Genomic DNA, 21,720 nt, shown 5'->3' with positions numbered 1-21,720 from the left:
CAAAAACTTTGTCTCAGGTTTGCTTGTCTCTTAATAAGAGGAAAAAATTCGAATTCTCTTCTTCCTACATTCAAGCAGTTCATTTTAAACTCCTTTATTAACATTCAGTAACATGTCTGGGGTCAAGTGGATCAAAATAGCCAAGCTATCTCATGTAGAAACTGACTTCTGTAAGTACAGCTTATTTTCCCCACCACCCAAGTGTACCTGTCCATCTGAGGAGAGACGATTTTTTCCTACCAGTGATCAGCACGTGGGATGGTGGTCACCAGCTTTCCTAATTTATTTTGTTTTCTGAAAGGTTGTATCCTTTTGGGCTCTGCCTATCAGCATCTTCATGTGCTTCTTCTTCTTCTTTTTTTTTTTTTACTATACTTTTATCTCCATCCCACAAAATATTAAAACAGGTTAAATATCTGTTAAATATTTCTTTTTTAATTTAAATTATTTTATTGTTGTTCAATTACAATTGTCTGTATTTTCTCCCCACCTATCCCCACAGCCCCTCCAAACCCAGCTCCCTCTCTTGCTTCCACCCTCCCCCTTGGTTTTGTCCACGTGTCCTTTATAGTAGTTCCTGAAAACCCTTCCCCCCACTGCCCCCTTCCTGCTCCCCTCTGGCTATTGTTAAATTGTTCTTAATTTCAATGACTCTGGTTATGTTTTGTTAAATATTTCTTCTATCTGTTAAGAGAAATAATTTCCTCCAGTAAAAGATATAAGATTCCCTGGCCATCCACATGTTGCTATGATCCACATATTATAGAGACTCATGTGGCTCTTAAATTTAAATTATTAGAATGAAATAAAACAAAACAATTGAGTTCCTCGCTTGCATTTTTAGGCCATATTTCTAGAGCTCCATAGTTTCCAGTGGCTATGCCCATCATACTGGACAGCACAGAGCATTTCCCTCTTTTCAGAAAGTGCTACTGGCGACCAGTGCAATAGAGGCCTAATTTAGTGAAGGTGCCATTTACAAAATCATTTCATATCCCAGTTGGTTGCAACTATTTTTATACTAGTTTAAGCATTCTAATGAGTATAACTAAAAGGATTTCATTGTTGTGTTTTGCAAAGAGCTTATGTTTTTCTATCTGTGAAAAACTCTTAGATGACTGGGGAGAAATGATCCAAAAGTTAGGTAGTCCTGGGTCTCGCTCAGATGTCACCATCACTAGCTATATGGCCTCCCCTGATCTCTGAGTGCAGGTTCTTTCCTGTAAAATGTAAAGAACTGTGTTGCCTGCTCTGCTATTTTCATCGTCAACAGACATTCTGTAGCCACAAAGTCTGGAACAGTGACTAGTACACAGTAGGTTCTCAGTAAGTGTCCATTGAGCTATACAGTGAGGTAATTTACATAGATTCCCCTTGTAACTTCAACTTATTCTTTAATATATCAGTATATAACCATATAGAGTAATTTATTCACCAATATTTGAGGGAAGGTGCCCTTGGCAATATGAAACTTGGGGAGAAGAAAAGATGTCTAACGATGATTTTAGTAAGTTTTAAGGAAATTACAATAAAAGTCTAGTAAATCCCTGAAAGCTTTCTGTGTCAGAGTAATGTGATTTAAATGTGTTGGCACTTGGGCTGTTTCTAGCACTTGGCTATTGTAAATAACTGAACATCAGGGTGCATAGGTTCTTTTCAATTGGAGTTTTAGGATTCTTAGGGGTGTAATCCCAGCAGTGGAATTGCTGGGTCAAAAGGCAGTTCCATTTTTAGTTTTCTGAGGAAATTCCATATCATTTTCCACAGTGTCTGCACCAGTCTGCATTTCCCACCAACAGTGCATTAGCCTTCCCTTTTCTCCACATCCTCTCCAGCACTTGTTTGCTGATTTGTTTGTGATGGCCATTCTGACTGGTGTGAGGTGGTATCTCACTGTGGTTTTAATTTGCATCTCTCTGATGGCTAGTGATGCTGAGTATCCTCTAAGTGAGTGGATCCAAAAACTGTGATACATTTTTATACAATGGAATACTATGCAGCAGAAAGAAAGAAGGAACTCCTACCTTTCCAACAGCATAGATGGAACTAGAGAACACTATGTTAAGTGAAATAAGCCAGGTGGCAAAAGACAAACACCATGTGATCTCACCTATAAGAGGGACCTAATGAACAAAACAAGCAAAAGAGCAAAAGAGAAGCAAAGGCATGGAAACAAGGAATGAACTGACAGGGACCAGAGAGGAAGGGGGAAGAGAATAAGGAGTGAAGAGGAGAAAGGGCCTAGTTAAAAAGAACAAGTATAAATGACCCATGGACAAGGATGACAGGGTGGGGATTGACTGTGGGAGTAGTGGGGTGGGGTTGGGTGAGGCAGGAGAGAGCAGTGGAGGAAAAGTGGGACAATTGTAATAGAACAACAATAAAAAAAATAAATGTCTTGACTGCACCTGGCTTCAAAGCAAGAGTAACAAGGTCTCTGTTTATATGTGTTACAATCACGAGAGATTAAAAATAGATTATGTAAATTAGTTTTTCTTAGAGCCCTTAAATAATAATCTTCTTCTTCTTTACCCTTCATTTTCTGCAACTCTCATTACCTCAAGTCTGTATTAAAATCTATACTGCAACTGTAGTTTTGGGAGAGCTTAGAGAGAGTACAATAACCTCCACACCTGCAGAAGCCAGCTTTCCTGATAGGTATTCTATACAGAGCCTCACCTTTTTATGAGCACTCACAGAGCAAAGTGCTGCAGATCACTGACCAATACACATAACAGCAGTCAGATTTTTGTTAAGCCACATCTAAATTAACAGGGAGTCAAACCAGCCAGCCAGATGCATGTGCAGTAGAATTCCAGCTGAAGGAACACAGAAGCCAAGCTGTGCTGGCCTTTGGAAGAAGGACTGGGTTACTCTGGGAAGACTTTCTGGAAAGAAGGACTGAATGTTCAAAACAGATTAGCACACTGACAGATTGGGAATGTGTTTGAAGGTCTTTGTAGCCAAAAGACTATGAGGATTATATTGTTCCTTGCTTTTTTCTGTGAAGCCAGAGTCCAGATGTGCTGAGTTCCAGGGGTGAGCTGACCAGGCACATGGCCTCATCTCAACTCTATTTTTACTTCACGGAAGGATGAAAATCGGCTCTCTGCATTCCCTCAGCACAGAGGAACCTGACTCGCTGCATGTCCATTCATTGTACACTACCTTTCCTTAGGTGGTCTCACATATATTCATCTTCATTAGGTTACATGTGGTGGCCTGTATTCATGCGCATGTTTTACAAGATTTCCATCTGTGACTCAACATCTCACAGGATGTAATGGAAGTGGTAAATGGCCTGGTTGTTTCTTTTCCAAGTCTGGCTTTCTATATCTTATCTCCTTTTTTAATTGAATGGGAGTTCTGTACACGTGGGGAGGTTTGGGGAGGTCTTCCATTCTTGTCTGATATTACTTTTATCTGTTATTGCTGATATTCTCAAATTGCACTCTAAGGAAGGTGGAAAATATGCTCTCCAAATGTTGATCTAATGCAGATCCAACTCTGTAAATTCATTTTCAATAACAAATTACTATCATTCCAAATCCTTTTCCTGTGACTTTCTTTTTACTTCTGAGGATAGTGATTCCAGATCTGAGTTCTTTAAAGCTGTCAGAAGCTCTCTTGCAGGCAGCTGGCAGTAGTGCAAGCCTCCTTATTTCTATGCTAGAATATTATATTTCCTTTGGCTGTCTGGCATGCAAGGAAGTCTGGGTCCCTTTGGTCTAATGTGGCTATGGTCACAGAAGTGACCAGTCATTCTCATACCCTAGGTGTTGCCTCACCCTCCTTTCCCAAAACTCACACTAACACAGCTCATTCTGGGAGACTTTACCTTATAGGCAAAGGGCACTGGAGGCCAGAGGTCAGCAGCAACTAGCATGCGTGCTTAGCAAGTGATTTTACCTCTGTTGTGATGGACCTAGACTAGGTAATCACGAAGGCCGGGCCAGATCTGACACTGCTTAAATCCATGAAGTCTGAAGATTACAAAAGCAAAAGAGAGTAGGGAGGGGAGAACTCATCAAGCAACTGCATCTCCTCAAATGTAACAAAGTTCTAGGCAGTACACTTTCTACTTCCTATATGATACTTTCCATCTAGTTTAGAAAAAAGCCAGGAAGTAAAAGACAGCATAGAAAACTCTTACTCCTTTAAATAAAATACCTCTTTAAAAAGTTCTAAGTGTTTCTCCAGAAGTAAAAGGTGTATTCTTTTCCACATCTCCTGATTCCAGGAAGTTTCTAGATTCTCTGTGTTGCTGAATATTTGGTAAAGCATTTGAATTATTGCATGAGATTATGACCATTATGGAGTTATTTTCAGGTTCTCTTATATTTTAAAATCTTTAAGCATCCTTGAATACAATTTTTAAATGTTCATTTACATCTTTTTTTTTTCTTGGTGTGTATATATCCATATTTGGAATTTATGGTCACAACAGGAAAATGAATCAATTTCCAAAAACAGTGAAATTTCAGGAAGTTATCTATTGCATAAATTAGGTTTACCAGCATTGTCTTCAGTCTCTTCCTCAGGCCCACACGGAGTCTCTGTGTCACATGGCTCCTCCTCCTGGCATGCCCTCGGTCACTCCTCGGCCCCATCAACATAGGCACTAGGGTTCAGGGCAGCAGCTCCCTGCTCACTCTCACTGCTTCTGGTCCTGGCAGAATCCCTCAGGACCTCTGGTTTTTATACTCTAAGCTTTCATTTATTCAGTTAATCCAAATAATATTTTATATACCTGACACTTGCTATGTTGTGAAGGTGCAATAGTAAATAAGAGAGAAGTAGACATCAATAAGAGCTGATCATTTTGTTACAATTATAATAGTGCTACATGGAAGGAAACAGGGATCCCTAAGAACATAGAATAGGGAAACTAATGAGTGGGTGAATGCATGGCAGAAATGTCAGGGAAGAGCTTTCAGAAGAAATGATAAGTCCTTAGATTTAATGGAGGGAGTGGAGCTGTTCAGTCAAGGACAGAGTGGGGTGGGCGTGAGGGTGGGGGAAGAGAAGATATCTCACAAAGTCTCATAGAAACAGCAAAATTAGCTTTAAGTCTTTCTTTAGTTTCTAGTCCCTTTCAACAACTTGGTAACAAAACACATGTCCTCAAGAAACACTGCAACTTTTTAAACACAAAACAGTCTTAATTAACATACAGAAAAGAGTCCAAAAGTTAATAATAGCTATCTCCAGGGGTTGGTATTATGGATGATATTAATTTTCTTCTTTGTACTTTTCCATATTTTCCACTCTTTTTACTGACCATATAGTAACTTCATAACTTAAAATAATGAATTTTATTATTAAAGAAAAAGTCAATGATGGGACAATAATGCACATGTTGTGGCATTGGTTTAGAATGAACAGACCACTCACACAAATTGGTTGACATAATGCCTAGGGCAGCCTAGGCTCTTAAGTGTGTATTCCCTTTTTTCTTATTTATCCCCTAATCCACAGTACTGGGCATGATGCCTACCATATTGCTCAACAAATATTTTCTAAATGAATCCATAAGCAAAACTAGAGTTATGGGTATTGCTTATAAGGCTGCTGATCTATAATAGGAAGGCAAAAACTGTTCACATTTTAGGGCCAGGTCGCTCTTACTCATCCTGGCTGTGACATGGAATTGAGAAAGACCAGCTGACTTACTAAGTTCAAAGTTCTGACCCAGCTCCAATTCATCTGGGGCCCTAAACTACTGAAATAACTAGACACAGACAATTGTGATATTTGAATACTTTTAAAGCAATTCAATAAGAAGAATCTTGTCTTTTGTTAAAGGATTTCTCATCATAATGTTTGTATCATAAAACTGAAATTCTAGCAGAATAAACTTTGGTTGGTTGGCCTATGCGCTGTAACAACCATGGTTTTCATAATATCTGTGGAAAGCCATTAGGTTGTTATAATTTTAAGGTTTCATGCCCATTATAGTTCAAGATGAGTTAGTTTTGGCAAGATGCATTTTCTGGCTTCAGAAAATGTGATCTGAAGAAGGAAGCATAAAGGTTGATTAGAGTTTCCTCAATTAAAAAGCAATGAGTAGTCTAGCGGACAGCCTAGTGAATAGATCTTTAACAAAGGTAAGTAAAATGACAGTACCTTGGAGGAGCAGTCGCCAATTCAAACCATAGTAAGGTTAGCAGAATATAAGGGGCATCGGCGTGCCATGCAGACAAGGGAACTGGGCCAAGAAGGTCAGAGCAAAAAGCTGTGACCCTTTCAAACCACTAGCATTTGAATGAATTTCATGCCCTACCTTCTTCATGAACTCAACAAGGCTAAAGTTAAACTGTTCATCGTTTTTTATAATTGTGTATTTATTTTTTAATATATTTTATTGATTATGGTATTATAATTTTCTCATTTTCCCCCTACACTCCCCTCTGCCCTGCATACCCCCCTCCCACCCACATTCTCCCCCTTTAGTTCATGTTCATGGGTCAAACATATAAGTTCTTTGGCTTCTACATTTCGTATACTATTCTTACCCTCCCCTTTCCATTTTCTACCTACAATTTATGCTACTTATTCTCTGTACCTTTTTTCCTCTCTCTCCCCCTTCCACTCCCTTGTTGATAACTCTCCATGTGATCTCCATTTCTGTGATTCTGTTCCTGTTCTAGTTGTTTGCTTAGTTTGCTTTTGTTTTAGGTGTGGTTATTAATAATTGTGAGTTTGCTGTCATTTTACTATACATGTTTTTTATCTTCCTTTTCTTAGGTAAGTCCTTCTAACATTTCATATAATAATGGTGGTGATGAACTCCTTTAATTTGATCTTATCTGGAAAGCACTTGATTTGCCCTTCTATTCTAAATGATAGCTTTGTTGGATAGAGCAATCTTGGATGTAGATCCTCGCCTTTCATGACTTCCAATACTTCTTTCTGGCCCCTTCTTGCCTGTAAGGTCTCTTTTGAGAAATCAGCTGACAGTCTTAGGGGAACTCCTTTGTAAGTAACGGTCTCCTTTTCTCTTGCTGCTTCTAGGATTCTCTCCTTAATTTTAATCTTGGGAATGTAATTATGATATGCCTTGGTGTGTTCGTCCTTGGGTCCAACTTCTTTGGGACTCTCTGAGCTTCCTGGACTTCCTGGAAGCCTATTTCCTTTGCCAGATTGTTTATTCAAATAAGTTTCCCACTTGTTGCTCTTCCTCTTCTTTTTCTGGTACCCCTATAATTCGGATGTTGGAACATTTAAAGATGTCCTGGAGGTTCCTAAGCCTCACATTTTTTTGAATTCCTGTTACTTTATTTTTTTTTCTGATTGGATGTTTCTTTCTTCCTTCTGGTCCACACCATTAACATGAGTCCCAGTTTCCTTCCCATCACTATTGGTTCCCTGTGCATTTCCCTTTATTTCACTTAGCATAGCCTTCATTTTTTCATCTAATTTGTGACCAAATTCAACCAGATCTGTGAGTATCCTGATTACCAGTATTTTGAACTGTGCATCTGATAGGTTGGCTATCTCTTTGTCATTTAGTTGTATTTTTCTAGAGCTTTGATCTGTTCTTTCATCTGGGCTATTTTTTTTGTCTTGATGCACCTGTTACATATGAGGGGTGGAGTCTTAGGTGTTCACCAGAGCATGGCAACCCAGTCGCTGGTTTGTGACACTGTATGCGGGGAAGGGGCCTGAGAGGGAACAATGGTGCTCACTCCACTCGCTGTTGGATTTCAGTCACTTCCCTCACTTCCCCCAAGCAAATTGGGCCCTTCTGGTGCTGATTCCCATGTGTGTGTGCTTGTGTATGTTCTAGGACCCTGTGGGTCTCTCCAACGAACTCTCCTGTAAGGCTGGGAGTTTATCCAGCTGCCTCAACCCCCACAGGTGTTTTCAATCAGTGGTTTGAGGCTTTATTTACCCGCATTGGGGCCCTGGGCCTCAGTTGTTTCTTCTGTCCCGCTCCCCAGTTGTTTCTCCCAGTTTATCTGCATGGGAATGTGGGACTGCTCAGTCTGAAATCCACCACCTTGCCGGGTCCACCCGCTGCTGCCTTGCCAGCCAGCTGCAGCCTTGCACGTCCCGCTCCACAGTCTGCCGCCTGACTGGGTCCACCAGCTGCCTCACTGGGTCTGCCAGCGCAGCTTTGCTGTGAATCCTCTCTGCCCCTCCTACTGGTCTGGATGAATATGTCTTCTTTAACTACTTGATTGTTGGACTTCCACACAGTTTGATTTTCTGTCAGTTCTGGTTGTTTTTTGTTTTTAAATTGTTGTCCTTCTTTTGGTTGTGTGAGGAGGCACAGTGTGTCTACCTACACCTCCATCTTGGCTGGAAGTCCTCCAAACTGTTCATCTTGACAGCTGACACAAGGGGAATAGGAACCCACTTTGAATTGTGAATGGGTCCTTTGGGACTCAGCCTTATCAGGGTCTTTGTTGGCCCAAGGTCCTCATGCAGTGGCAGCCACTATACTCAAGGTCAATTTCCTGGGGGCTCTAGTGTCTTGCCCAGTACTGGACCTGAGGTTGCATCATGTTTTTTCGAGCATTTTTGCTGCAGAGGTCTCATTTACTTCACCTGAAGTGCACTTCTCCTGTTTGGTCAGGTCAGCGTTTCCAACTACCTGACCGTTGTAAGGGCCAAAACATTATCAAGAGGTTTCTAACTTCTTTGCTCGTGTCTTGTGTTCACTTGTGTTTGAATTTGAGGAAAGCTGACTTTTGATGATCACAAAATCACCCAAACAACTAAAACTACAGTACCCGACAGCAAATTATTTCTCTCAAAGCACATAAAAAGTATAATTATGTGGAACAATAGAAGGTCATGGATAAATCACTTCAGATTGGACTTCCAAGGGCAAAATAATAATTAATTTTTGGCTATCACATTTTGGAGATTTTCCAGGGAGGTAGTTTTATTCCCAAGAGTCTGTACACTTGCCTTTTATTTTTTCTAAATTACTAAATTCTTGTTAGTTTTGGTCACTGGTTAAACCTGTGTGTGCTGCCACCTGTTCACACTGCTGACTACTGTAAGAAAGACAGTTGTTTTCAGACTGCGCACTCTGGAGTCACCCCGGGGGTCTGAGAAAGTGTCTGAAGAGGGGCTGTTGTGGGGTCTGAGGAAGAGCGAGGCTGGAACCAGCCCACGTTGTTTCTGTCATTTGGATATTTTTTGTTTGTTTTGGCCCATGGAACCCTGCTTAAACCTTTGGAAGCAAGAGTTCTTAAAATAAATTTGAAGATCTCTGAGCTACATACACAAAATCTATGTATAGTTGGACACACCCATAGAATCCCAAGAGATATAGTAATAGGAAACAATTGGGGAGATTATGTTCATCTTGGTTAAATTCGGTGTGCATTACAAAGGATTTAGTACAGAAGAAAAAAGTTTGCTCACTCATTGAGTCATTTATTCTAATAGTTATTGAAAATTTGTTTTCTGCCAGGACCTGGAAAATTCTTCTACTTTTGTGAGATACCATTGTATTACCTATAGTCTAGTGAACAGATCTTTAACAAAGATAAATAACACTTAATTTAATTTTTAAGTATTCAATTAAATTTTTTCTCATTTATTAATACTTATTTTCCTCATTTATTTTCTTCATGAAGCCTTCAGCTTGCAAGGTAGCTATTATATGAACCTCACAGAGATTAAGAAATTTCCTAATAGTCACTAACCCAGTAAATAGCCTTTTGACATTCTCCTGGCCCTTTCTAGCTTGTCACCTCAAGACACACTGTCTCTGAGCTCAGCTAAATCACATATAAAATGTGGATCATATTTTCTTTTCCATCTCATATGGTTGCAAAAATTAAAATGAGCTAATGTGTGATAGCATTTTTCAAGGTAAAAAAGAAAAATTATACTGATATTAGTGGATAGATTATTTTTATTGGACACTATACTTGATTTTGCATTCTGGGCATTGATCCTCAAGAGGTCAGAATCAATCCACACATGATTATGGATTGAGAGCAAGGAGCAGGCAATTACAAAGACCACAAGTCAGCACAGTGCTTGTCAGACTATCTGGGGTTAAAAACCAGTCAGTTCTTTTAAATTCCCAGTTTTTAATAGATGACTACACAAAATATAAGCCCCCTTTTTATCATCAGCTTCAAGAGATTTGAAATTATTGTGACAAACTACTAAAAATATTTCTAAATGGCATTTTAATTTCTGCATAATTTTGTCATGGATAGAGAAGAAAAAGTCAACAGTAATGTGTGAACATGCTTTCAACTGAGCTAGGTTAGGAGATCTGGAATTGGGAAGTGTGATAATTTTCAAATTTCTGTACAGGGCTGTCCTTGAACTTACAAATATGAGCCAAAAATGATCACCTGAAGGAAAGGGAGAATGGCAGAAGAGAAAAGGTTCTTCATGCTCTATTCTCTCTAGTCTAGAGAAATATAAAAGGGAAAGTTTGTCCAATGACATCATCTCATGCGTTCTGCAACATAAATGTCCCAGTCAAGATGGTCATAAAACCAATTTTTATATAGTAGATTTTATGCACATTCATCAGAAAACTCCTTTGATGTTAACTGAATTGAGATGAAGTTGAAACATTTTTGTTTTCTCCTCTGTAAAGTAGGAGGTTACCTAAATATTCATTCTAATGCTAATATTTTTCAATTTTGACTTGGAAGCAGACTCTGTGCCTGGGTATTATAATGGACCAGAGGATCACCTCTGGTGGGAACTATCCACTGCCTCTTACTGGCCAGGGGCCTCTCTTCCCATGCTGTTCCCATGTTGTTACTTAAGATTCTTTACAAACACTTTCACATCTTCTCTTTTTCATTCTGCTATTTATAGAGTGTCTAGTACAGTCACAAGTAGAGTGTCAATTTGTTGGAGGTACCATTGAGTAATGTGTGCAGAAAGTACCCCTGAATTTGGCACTTTAGGTCAATACAATGAGCAGATGGTAGTTAACATTTCAGAGAGTTCAAAACTATTTGGACAAAGTGTATGTTTTTGTCTCCTGGTAGTCTTTATGAGGAGCAGAGGTTCTAACCAGCAGATTTAGATGATATACTTTTGTAGCTTTCTAGAATGAATAATTTGAATGGTTTCAGTAGCAATTCTTTTTGAGCTAAAGGCTTGATGCAGTCTTCAAGGCTTGTTCCTGTAGAAGAAAAAGCAGATTCTTAGAGGCCACATCCTGCCTTTCAGATAATGATATCAGCTCCTAGCAGAAAAGAGCTCCTTTCACTCTACACATAGACGGGCAGTAATAGCCACCACTTCCATTGTCTTTGTTGTTGTTTATTTCTTTCTTGCCACTACAGCATGTACTGTAATAGCTTTAGTGCAATAGAAATTGCTCTGACTGCCCTTCCTCAATGTTCCATGAAGACACATTTCACAAGTGGACCACTGAAGAGTAGGAACTGGAAGAAAGTCATAGTCTAGTTTTGCACACAGATACAGCACAGCCCTCTGGAAGTTTGCAGATGGTGTCTGTTCTGACCAGCAGGCACTTGTGCCATTCCATTGTTCAGGCTTTTAAATACCAGCTCTGGGTTCACAGTGACCCTCTGAGAGCTCAACTGGCAAAAAATAACCCATAAATGGATGCAATGAGCTATCTTCAGAAATAATGCAAAAGAATTCCCATTAATGTGGTCCTGAGAAAATATAAAAGTACCCAAATTTAAGGTGTAAGGCAGCAGGCCTGGAATGTGACTAAGACTAAGAGAGCTCACACAATTATATTTATAAACTATGTCTAAATGAGAATGGGAGAGGGGTGTCCAGGAACCTAGCTATAGTCTTACCATAGCCACTTCCCTCTCAAGTTCATGTGGGAAATAGGAATCAGGGACAAAACCAGAACACACATGCTTGCTTTTGTGAACTTTTATCCCAAATTCCAGTGGGGTGGCCGGATTAGTCAGGCTGAAGATTCAGAGGCCTCTTTCTAATATGTTTAAGGAGGGCCTGTTTTTCTCTTTTTCTTCTGGGCTCCATATTACTCAACACTGATGGCGAGGAGACACAGTACAAAAGCCTGCTATGGGAAAGGGAGGGCCGGCCTGCATTTCCTTAAGGGGCACGGGACCCTAATATATCTGAGCTGCCCACCTCCTGCTCTCTCAGGGCATGGTGGGCCACAGACAGGAGCTGCTCCTGCTCACCTATTGCTCCAGGTGTTTAGGGGAATGACACATTCCCAAAAGAGGAAATACTGGGAAAAAGAGACCTCAGTCTAAGCATGGTGTCTCAGTGTCCAGATGTGTGTGCATTCAGGTGTGGGGAAGCAGTGCGGAGAAAGGGAGTGAAACCAGAGGTGTGGAGCTTCCCCGAGAGGCCAATTGCCTTTTACCCTGAATGAAAAAGAAAACTGGTATTAGAAGGTGGAGGTTCATGAAACCTAAAACAAAAGAGTAAGAATCAGCAGTATTCTGTGAGCACCATCCAGGAAAAAGAGAGATACTAAACTTAGTGAGCAAAGCTGAGTACTTGACAAGAAGTGCAGGTCCACAATCCTTTATCAACAGTTCCAAAATCCAAAAAACTCTGAAAGTGGAAGCTGCTTTATGATTCATTTCATAACAAAATGTGACCTGAATTAATATGAGGCAAATTATTATTACAGATATAGTCATGTATTTCACTATGCAACTCTACCCCAATCTCTACTAGGCATTTTGTAATGTACATGTGAACTGTTTACTTCTCTAAAATGCTAAAAATACACCTGCTCCCAATCAGCTAAGGGATTGTGGACCTGTGCATCTTAATGCTTGCTACTATGAGGGCCTCAGTCTCAGCTGAGCCAGTCATGTGCCATGTGACTTTGACCGAGTGACTTACTGGCTCATGGTATAGTTCTTTTTTAGCGACATGAGGATATTTAATAAGTTCAGATAGTAAATGAGGTTATACACAGTTTTCAGCACAGGGCCTGGCAAGTGGTAAACATCTTATGATGTTAGTGTTTATTATCTTACTTTATCTAAAAGAGTGCATGCCTCACCTTTCTCTGATTCATAGTTACCAAGGAGACATCTGCTGACCAGCTGGCTCCCAGGCCCTCTGTTGCCAGGAAGGTAGAACCTTGGATAATGAACATGAGCCTTTGAGTCACTGATGATCCATTATAAGTCAATAATCTGGCACTCTAATTCAATCTCAATCTCTTGAATACTTTTTAAAAAATCAAATGAAGCAAAAATCAGAGATAGCCTCACTTTTGAGTCACACTTATATACCCATAACCCTCCTAGTTTCAAGCAGGTTTTAGTTAAAGACACACAAGAGGTTTTGAAGTGGGGTAAATTGAAGCAAAGAAACTGAAAGAATTAATTTTTTTCATATGAACATTATAATTTTATGAGAGTCTTGGCTACTGGTTTGTATTAGTTTACAGTGTAGCAAAAAGCCAATGATCTAAAATAGAATTTTCTAAAATATTTTACATTAAATACTAGTCCTGTGAGAAATTCTGTGAATAAAAGATTTTCTCCAAATTATTTTTAAGTGAAACTATTCTTTCAGGAAACATTATTAACACCCACAGAATTAGTATTAGATGAAGTGCACTTTGGGAAATACTGCTTTAGATGATCAGTTCTGGTACATTTTCCAGGCACATAGTTCTTGGCTATCAGGTGATTTAATTGTGTGTGTGTGTGTGTTTTTTTTTTAATTTCATTGATTTCAGAGAGCATGGGAAGGGAGGGAGATAGAGAGGGAGGGAGAGGAACATCGATGTGAGAGAGAAACATGTATCAGTTACCTCCTGCATATGCCCCAACCAGGGACCAAACCCACAACTCAGGCATGTGCCCTCACCAGGAATCTAATCCATGGTCTTTCAGTGTGCAGGGTTATGCCCAGCCAACTGAGCCACACCAATAAGAGCTTGTCTAGTAGATGATTTCAAAGGTATAAAAATTTAATTTTAAAAAGGTAAAATTTGGGGGCTGTGGTCAAGATGGAGGCATAGGTAAACATGGCTCACCTCCTTACACAATCACAGAGAAAAATACAACTAAACTACAAAACAACTATCACCCAGAACTGTCAGAAAATTGAGCCATATGCAAGTCTGACAATCAAGGAATTAAAGAAGTCACATTCATTCAGATGGGTAGGAGGGGTGGAGATGTGGAACAGACTGGTCCCACACCTATGTGTAGTGGAAAATATTGGGAGGAATATCTGGGAACAAGGGATCTCAGCCCCACACCAGACCACCTAGCCCAGGGATCCAGTGCCAGGAAGCTAATTCTACTTCTGGCTGTAAAAACTAGTGGGGTTTGGGATGGCAGAAGAAGCTGTGGGATTTTCAGGCATCTCCTCTTAAAGGGCCCACTACAGACTTAGGACTTCCTTGGACTCACTCCATTTGGACTCCAGCACTGGAGGAGTGGCTTGAAGGGCATCAGTGGTATATGAGGAGAAACTGAAGTATCTGGCATCAGGGCAAATGCCAGCAGACAGCTTCCTCCTGGACAAGACTCCAGAGGTCAGTCAGCTGCCATTGTTCCTTTTTCAAGCTCTCCACCACACAGAGCCACAGAGAGGCAACACCATATCAAAAATTCCATCAGTCTGGTTCACATGACTTGCTCCACCCTGGTGATTACCTAAGGCTCTGCCCCATACAACTTATGGGTGCATTTTTATACATTAGGCCATGCTACTAAGAAAGGTCAGAGCAGCTCTACCTAATGCATAAAAACAAACACAAGGAGGCTACTAAAGTAAGGAGACAAGGAAATATGGCCTGAATGAAAGAACAGAACAAAACACCAGGAAAAGAACTAAACAAAATGGAGATAAACAATCTGTCAGATGCAGAGTTCAAAACACTGGTTATCAAAATGCTCAAGTAACCCAGCATAAAAAAGACCCAGGAAGAAATGAAGGTTATACTAAGTGAAAAAAAGGAAAATTTACAGGGAACCAATACTAGAGTTGATGAAGCAAAGAATCAAATCAATGATTTGGAACATAAGGAAGAAAAAAACTTTCAACCAGACCAGCAAGATGAAAAAAGAATTTAAAAAAAATGAGGATAGGCTAAGGAGCTTCTGGGAGAACTTCAAACATACCAACATTCAAATCATAGGGGTGCTGAAGAAGAAGTGAAAGAGCAAAAAATTAAAAACTTGTTTGAAAAAATAATAAAAGAAAACTTTCCTAATTTGGTGAAAGAAATACACATACAAGTTCAGGAAACACAGAGAGTCCCAAACAAGATGGATGGAAAGAGGACCACACCAAGACACATCATAAATAAAATGCCAAAGGTTAAAAATAAAGAGAATATTAAGAGCAGCAAGAGAAAAAGCAGATATTTACATACAAGACAGTCCCATAAGACTGTCAGCTGATTTCTTAAAAGAAACTTTGTAGACTAGAAAGCACTGACAGGAAGTACTCAAAGTGATGAAAAGCAAGGATCTATAACCTAGATTACTCTATCCAGCAAAACTATCATTTAGAATTGAAGGACAGAGAAAGTGCTTCCCAAACAAGGTAAAGCTAAAGGAGTTCATCATTACCAACCATTACTTTTTAAAAGATTTTATGTATTTGTTTTTACAGAGAGGGAAAGGAAGGTAGAAAGAGAGGAAGAGAAACAGCAATGTATGGTTGCCTTGTGTGCACCCCCTACTGGGGATCTGGCCCGCAACCCAGGCATGTGCCCTAACTGGGAATCGAACCAGCCAACCTTTGGTTTGCAGGCTGGCGCTTAATTGACTGAGCCACACCAACCAGGCCATTACTATTATTATATGAAATATTAAAGGGACTTATTTAAGAAAAGAAGATCAAAACTATGAACATTAAAATGGCAATAAATTCACAACTATCAACAACTGAATCTAAAGAACAAACTTAGCAAACAAGCAGAACAGAAACATGATCATAGATATGGAGACCATTTGGGTAGTTACATGTTGGGAGGAGGAAGAGGGAAAAGGTGAAGGGATTAAGAAGTACAAACTGGTAGGTATAGAACAGGAAGGGGGGTGTTAAGAACAGCATAGGAAATGGAATGACCAAAGAACTTATATACATGACCAATGGACATGAACTAAGGGGCAGGGATTGCCGGGGGGAATGGGGGGTGCAGGGTGGAGGGAGCAAATGGGAAAAATTGGGACAGTTGTAATAGCATAATCAATAAAATCTATTTAAATAAAAGGTAAAATTATCATGTGCATACAGATATAAAACATGACAAAGATTGAATTTAATAATAAAGGAATCTACAAGATGTTAAAACTAATTCAAAGGAGACTCCGAAAGACAGATACACAAACAGGTGATCAGCAAGGCTGAGATAACTTTACTAATTGATGCAGAAAGATATTTAATATCTAGAGACCAACAAAATGTAGTTTGGATTAATCTTTTTTCTACATGGCAGAAAAAATTCTATGTGTATTAGACATATTGATTTGTATTTCTATAAGGAAAAACTATTTGCATTGCTCTTAGTTTCTCTAATTTATGGAGGTGTACAATGGCCTTGTCAAAGACAAGGAGAACATCCATACAGAGTCTGATAACTCCCAGAGTGACCACTAGATGATAACAATGAACATCCCACTGAAAGGAAACTGTGGGAGGCAGAGTAATGTCTCCTTGCCCCAGATGTTCGTGTTCTAATTCCCAGAATCTATGAATGTGTTTTGCTGTGTGAAAAGAGGAATTAATACTGAAATGGAATTAAATTTGCTAATCAGATGACTTCAGGATTAGGAAATTGTCTTTGGGTGGGTGGCAATGTAACCACAAAGTCCCTTGAAAAGAAAAAGAGAGGCTACAGCCAGAGATTTAAAGACGTTACAATGTTGGCCTTGAAGATGGAGGAAAAAGACTCAAGCCGAGAAATGCAGGTGGTGTCCAGAGCTGAAAAAGGCAAAGGAACAGAGTCTCCCCTGGAGCCCCCAGAAGCAAAGCAGTCCTCCTGGCACTTTAATTTTGGACCAGGGAGAACCCTTGCAGGCTTCTGACCTTTAGAAGTATAACATGGTAAATTTACATTGTTTTAATTCAGTAGGTTTGTGGTCATTTGTTACAACATTAAGAAAAAGCCAATACAGACATCTAGTAACCTCTGTTCATTTCAATATTTCTATGATGTTTCTACTAAGGGAAAGTACCAGACTTTGTGGTAAATAAATTTTTAAAAATCCCATAAATGAGTCCTTCAAAGTTTATACATTATTAAGCATCTGAGTAGATGATAATACAAAGATATTTAAAATATCAAATAGGAAAGTGACAAGTACAATAAAAATAATTCAAACAATCTGGATCAGATTTTGAAAAATCTGGAAGTTTCTTCAGACTTTTAACAGAGATAAAGTTGTATTGCTTTTGTTTAGAATCAGTCAAAATCTGTCTGCCATGTGACAGACTCCTGCCGAACGATACTCTATAGGGGGCTGAGCCACACCCTGTGCTTCAGGCATTTTGCCCAGACCAGGTCCCCACACAGTCACGCTCTGAATTCAGTGCTCTCCGCCTACATCCTGGTAGTGAGTATAGTGCGTGTAAATAACCATATTTGGGAGCACATGATTTCCCACAGAATGAGATTTAACTAGGTGTGACTCTTGAAGGACTCACTTTGCAGAGATGAAACGTTGTCTCTTCCATCACTTGCACATCTTTCTACCAGTTGGCTTTATAGAGAGACAGTCTTCTGCACTTGGGAATGTGGCAGGGTAACAGGAAAGTAGTTATGGAGTGTGCTCCTACCAGCCCAGTTCTCTACCACTGGGAGGTTTATTTGGAAATGGCTGCTGTGGGTAAAAGCTACCCCAAAGATAATGACTCAGAACAAAAGTTACTAAATTCAAAGGAAGTCCTTGTAAAACCTGCTCCACCCCAACCCCCCCCCCCCCCCCCACCGCCCCAGGAGGAGATATTGACACACCTCAGGAGAAGGCTGAAGAAAGAGGGCTTTAAAATGCAAAAAAGAGATAGGAGTGGATGGTGGTAGTGGTGGTGGTTGTGTATGTGTATATGTGTTAGTTGGGTGGGGGTAGTTATTAGATTGGTCTCTCTGCAAAAAGCAGTTCTTAAAGCAATACCACACCTTGGGTTAATTTGCTGCACAGCCCTAGAATTGTAGGGTTATGGAGAAACGGATGGTTAGGCCCAAAGGGAGCAGAAATTCCCCTCCATTTTTCCTCCAAAGTTGGCAATTTGTGGGACTTTGCAATTTCCTTGTGGCTCCAGAAAGCCTTTGATGTTAATTGTACATTTATTCATCAGCTCTACGAAGTCAGTTGGCCAACTAAGGGGACAAAGAAACACCAGGAGGTGTTCATTGACTTCTACCTTGGGTGAGAGGTAGAAGTGGCTGTAGCTTCCTGAATCAGTTGAAGCCACTAATCTTAGAAAATGGTTGTGACAGACCAGCCCATTTTCACCTGCTTGTCAATGTTAGGTGCTGATCCAGGACCAGACTGTGTGAGACTTAGGAAGCTGCAGAGAGAGTGCAGGGCAGACATTGAGAACTCCTCTTTGTTCTCTCCATGACAGTTGATCTGAAAACTGGCTTGAAGAAGAAAAAGCATTTGTGTGAAGTGCATTGTTGGTGAAACAATAACTTTGAATTTGACTAGATAAGAGTAAGTATCTGAAAGTTACTGGATTAATTTTCTGCTATCATCACAAATGGGAACTGGAATCGCAACATTCATGTAAAATTATGAAACTATGTTTTTTAATTCCTGAGTTAGGTGGACAGTTCTAATAGGGAAACATCACACTAGTTTTTACAGGATGGAGTAATTCAAGAAAAAAGACAGGAGGAAAAAATATCCTAAGCAACTGAATGAAACTGAAGTCGACATGAAGAAGCTCATGTGTAGAGAGAAAGTGACTCAGGGGACAGGGTGATTGAATCTCCTGAAAAAGTAGCAGCAATTGACTCTCTTCCTCAAACCCACCAACAACTGGCTATTTTTCTGATGCCTCTGGGAATTAATAATACAGAAGCCAAAGAAATATGGAATATATTGCTGGGGACTTTGAAGTCCAGGCTACAAGTTGAAGCCTTTGGAAGAGAAAAAGGCATTGGGGAGGGAAACCATTGGCCACAGAAATGGTTTTAAAATGTTTTAAACCATGGCTTTTCATGCCAGAACATCTGAGCCTTGGCAATGGATGAAATGCAGCCCATGAGAAGAGGAAAGCTGTGTCTGACAAGAGAATTCCTAACGTGTTCAAGAGGAATTTAACCTGAAATATGAACGAGGAGGGGGGAAAGCTCAGGTAAAGCTCTAAAAGTTTGGTTGTTGACTTATAGAACATTGGAGAAACCATAACAAAGTGTTTAGTTAAGAGGAAAATATCAGAGAAGAGAATCAACAACTAGATTTATAGCCCTGCATTTTTACGTATTCTAGTGCACAGAGAATGGTACTAACTAGTAGAACGGGACATTTAACACAAGATAGCCAATACAATTTAATACACATCATTGTGAAGACAAAGAGGGATGGGCTTATGGTTGTCATGCGTACTATGGAGTGCAATAACTGAGACTGCTCCAGTGACTGCGGCCATGCCGGAAGCAAAGTGACAGCTTTTAATAATTTTACTATATATTTGTCAAAAACCCAGGAATTTGGATTTGGGGTAAACATCTCAGAGAGTCTTACACAGGTTTATAAAGATGTATTGCAGCTATTTGGGTGGTGGTAGGGAATTGGACACAACCTGCATGTCCATCAGAGGAAAGAGAATAATCCAAATGTGATAAATGGTGTAGATGAATACCATAGAGCATCATGTAACAGAAACTGCAGACCAGACATAGATATAACAATCTGTACAGAACTAAAGAAGATGGTACTGAGTAAATAAAAAAAAGAAACAAGATAAGATGCATAAGACAATATCAGTATGTATTAAAATACATGAACATAAGCAATTATAAACATTTTGAAAGTGCACTTACAAACACACACATGCAAATCCACTAAATATGTGAGAGCAATTGCCCACATGGGGAGGTTGGAATATAATGATAAAAAAACTTGGACAGACTAATATGATATGTCATAAACTATGAGTTCAAATTATAGGAGTGAAGAAGAGAGAAGAGAGAGAAGGAAGGGTAGAGAGAGAGAGAGACAGAAAGAGACAGAAAATAAAAAAGGAGCAATAGTATCTCCACAGAATGAAATGGACAGAATGATACTTGTAGAGAAATTTATGTGTATGTCTTTGTCCATGATCAAATCCTGCATTATTTTTATGAATAACATGAATAAATACACAAAGGGAAGAGTACTCACCAACTTTCTATGACACAAATCTGAGATGAGTTGTTACCCTGAAGAACAATGGAAATCAGGGGTAACATCTTAGGAGTAGCCAGAGAAATGGTGGTATCAAAGCCTACTGTCACTATCTTCCTCTGATAGTAATATATAAGACACTTTTCTTGGAGAGAAAGAACCTGGTGGCAGTATGCCAGACTTCCACAGAGAATAAGGCTGCATCTCTTGGTCTGTGGACCATTAACGACTCAGTGTTTGCCATTCTGATGGGAGATTCTTAGGAAGAGTTCTTCATGGGACTGGAAGTGCTTTGACACCCACAATTTTTTAATGGGAAAGATAAGGACTTAACATATTGTCATTATTAGCTGTTTTTCTAAAGCAATAGCATTAATTAGCAGCATTTATTGGACTCATTGTGAACCTGATATTATTATAAGTTCTTTGCATCTACTACTTCTTTTAATCCTTGTAATGATCCTATGAAGTAGGTACTACATTTATCTCACCTGTAAGGCAAAGAAACTGAAGATAAGTTAAGAAACATCAAAAGTCACAGGAAAATTGGTGGTAGAACCAGAATTTATACCCAAGCTAACTCCAAAATCCATTCTTTTAATCATTAGATTAATACAATATTAATCACTGTAGACATTTGAGAGCTGGGCTGCATATTGTACCAAGGGTACGGTATGTACCAAGGGAAGAGAACATGTAATATTGGCAAATTTCTTATTAAAAGATCTGTTTGGCTTACAAATTCTGTTTATTCACTTAATTTTTGTATCTGGAAGACAAAAAAGAAACTTACTCATAGTATTCCAAATTATACATGAGAGTAGTGTGATTTGATGATACCATGCTACACAAAACACACTCTCTTTTGCAATCTGCCTCAGGTCACTGAGGAAGCAATGCCCAGCCTGAGGACACTGGAGCCTTTGGAGGGATGAAGGATCCCACTTTTGGGCAGAAGGCAGGGAACTGTATGAGTAATTGCTGGGATGGCTTGCACTACATTTAATGGGTAATAAAAGCCATGTAAAGCCTTATGGTTTTCCTTTTTTATTGTGGTACCTAGAAATTTCCATTTCATCATACTCCAGAGGATCAAGGATGATCAAGTATGATCTCAAGTATGACCAAAGAGAGAAGATAGCCTTAATTTTGCCCTAAAGCATTGCTTCTTTAGCTCTCTTGTTTTAAAAGTTATGCCATGTCTCTTCACTCAGTCAAGAAGTTTTAATCCTTTAGTGTTTTTTTCTCCAACTGTTCTCTCTTCCCTCTCCTCCCCTCCCCTTTCTTCCCCTCTCCTCCCCTCCCCTTCCTTCCCCTTTCCTCCTCTCCCCATTCCCTTCCCTTCTCTTTTGTATTCTGTTTAGCTGTATACTTATGTGATATCCCCATTACTTCTCAGGTTCTGTTCAGGAAAGACACTATATTTTTCTCACCTTTTTCA

This window comes from Phyllostomus discolor, chromosome 2 (assembly GCF_004126475.2).
Source record: "Phyllostomus discolor isolate MPI-MPIP mPhyDis1 chromosome 2, mPhyDis1.pri.v3, whole genome shotgun sequence".
In the NCBI taxonomy this organism is placed as follows: Eukaryota; Metazoa; Chordata; class Mammalia; order Chiroptera; family Phyllostomidae; genus Phyllostomus; species Phyllostomus discolor.
The sequence above is the reverse complement of the archived record's forward strand: the minus strand, read 5'-3'. Positions refer to the sequence as shown.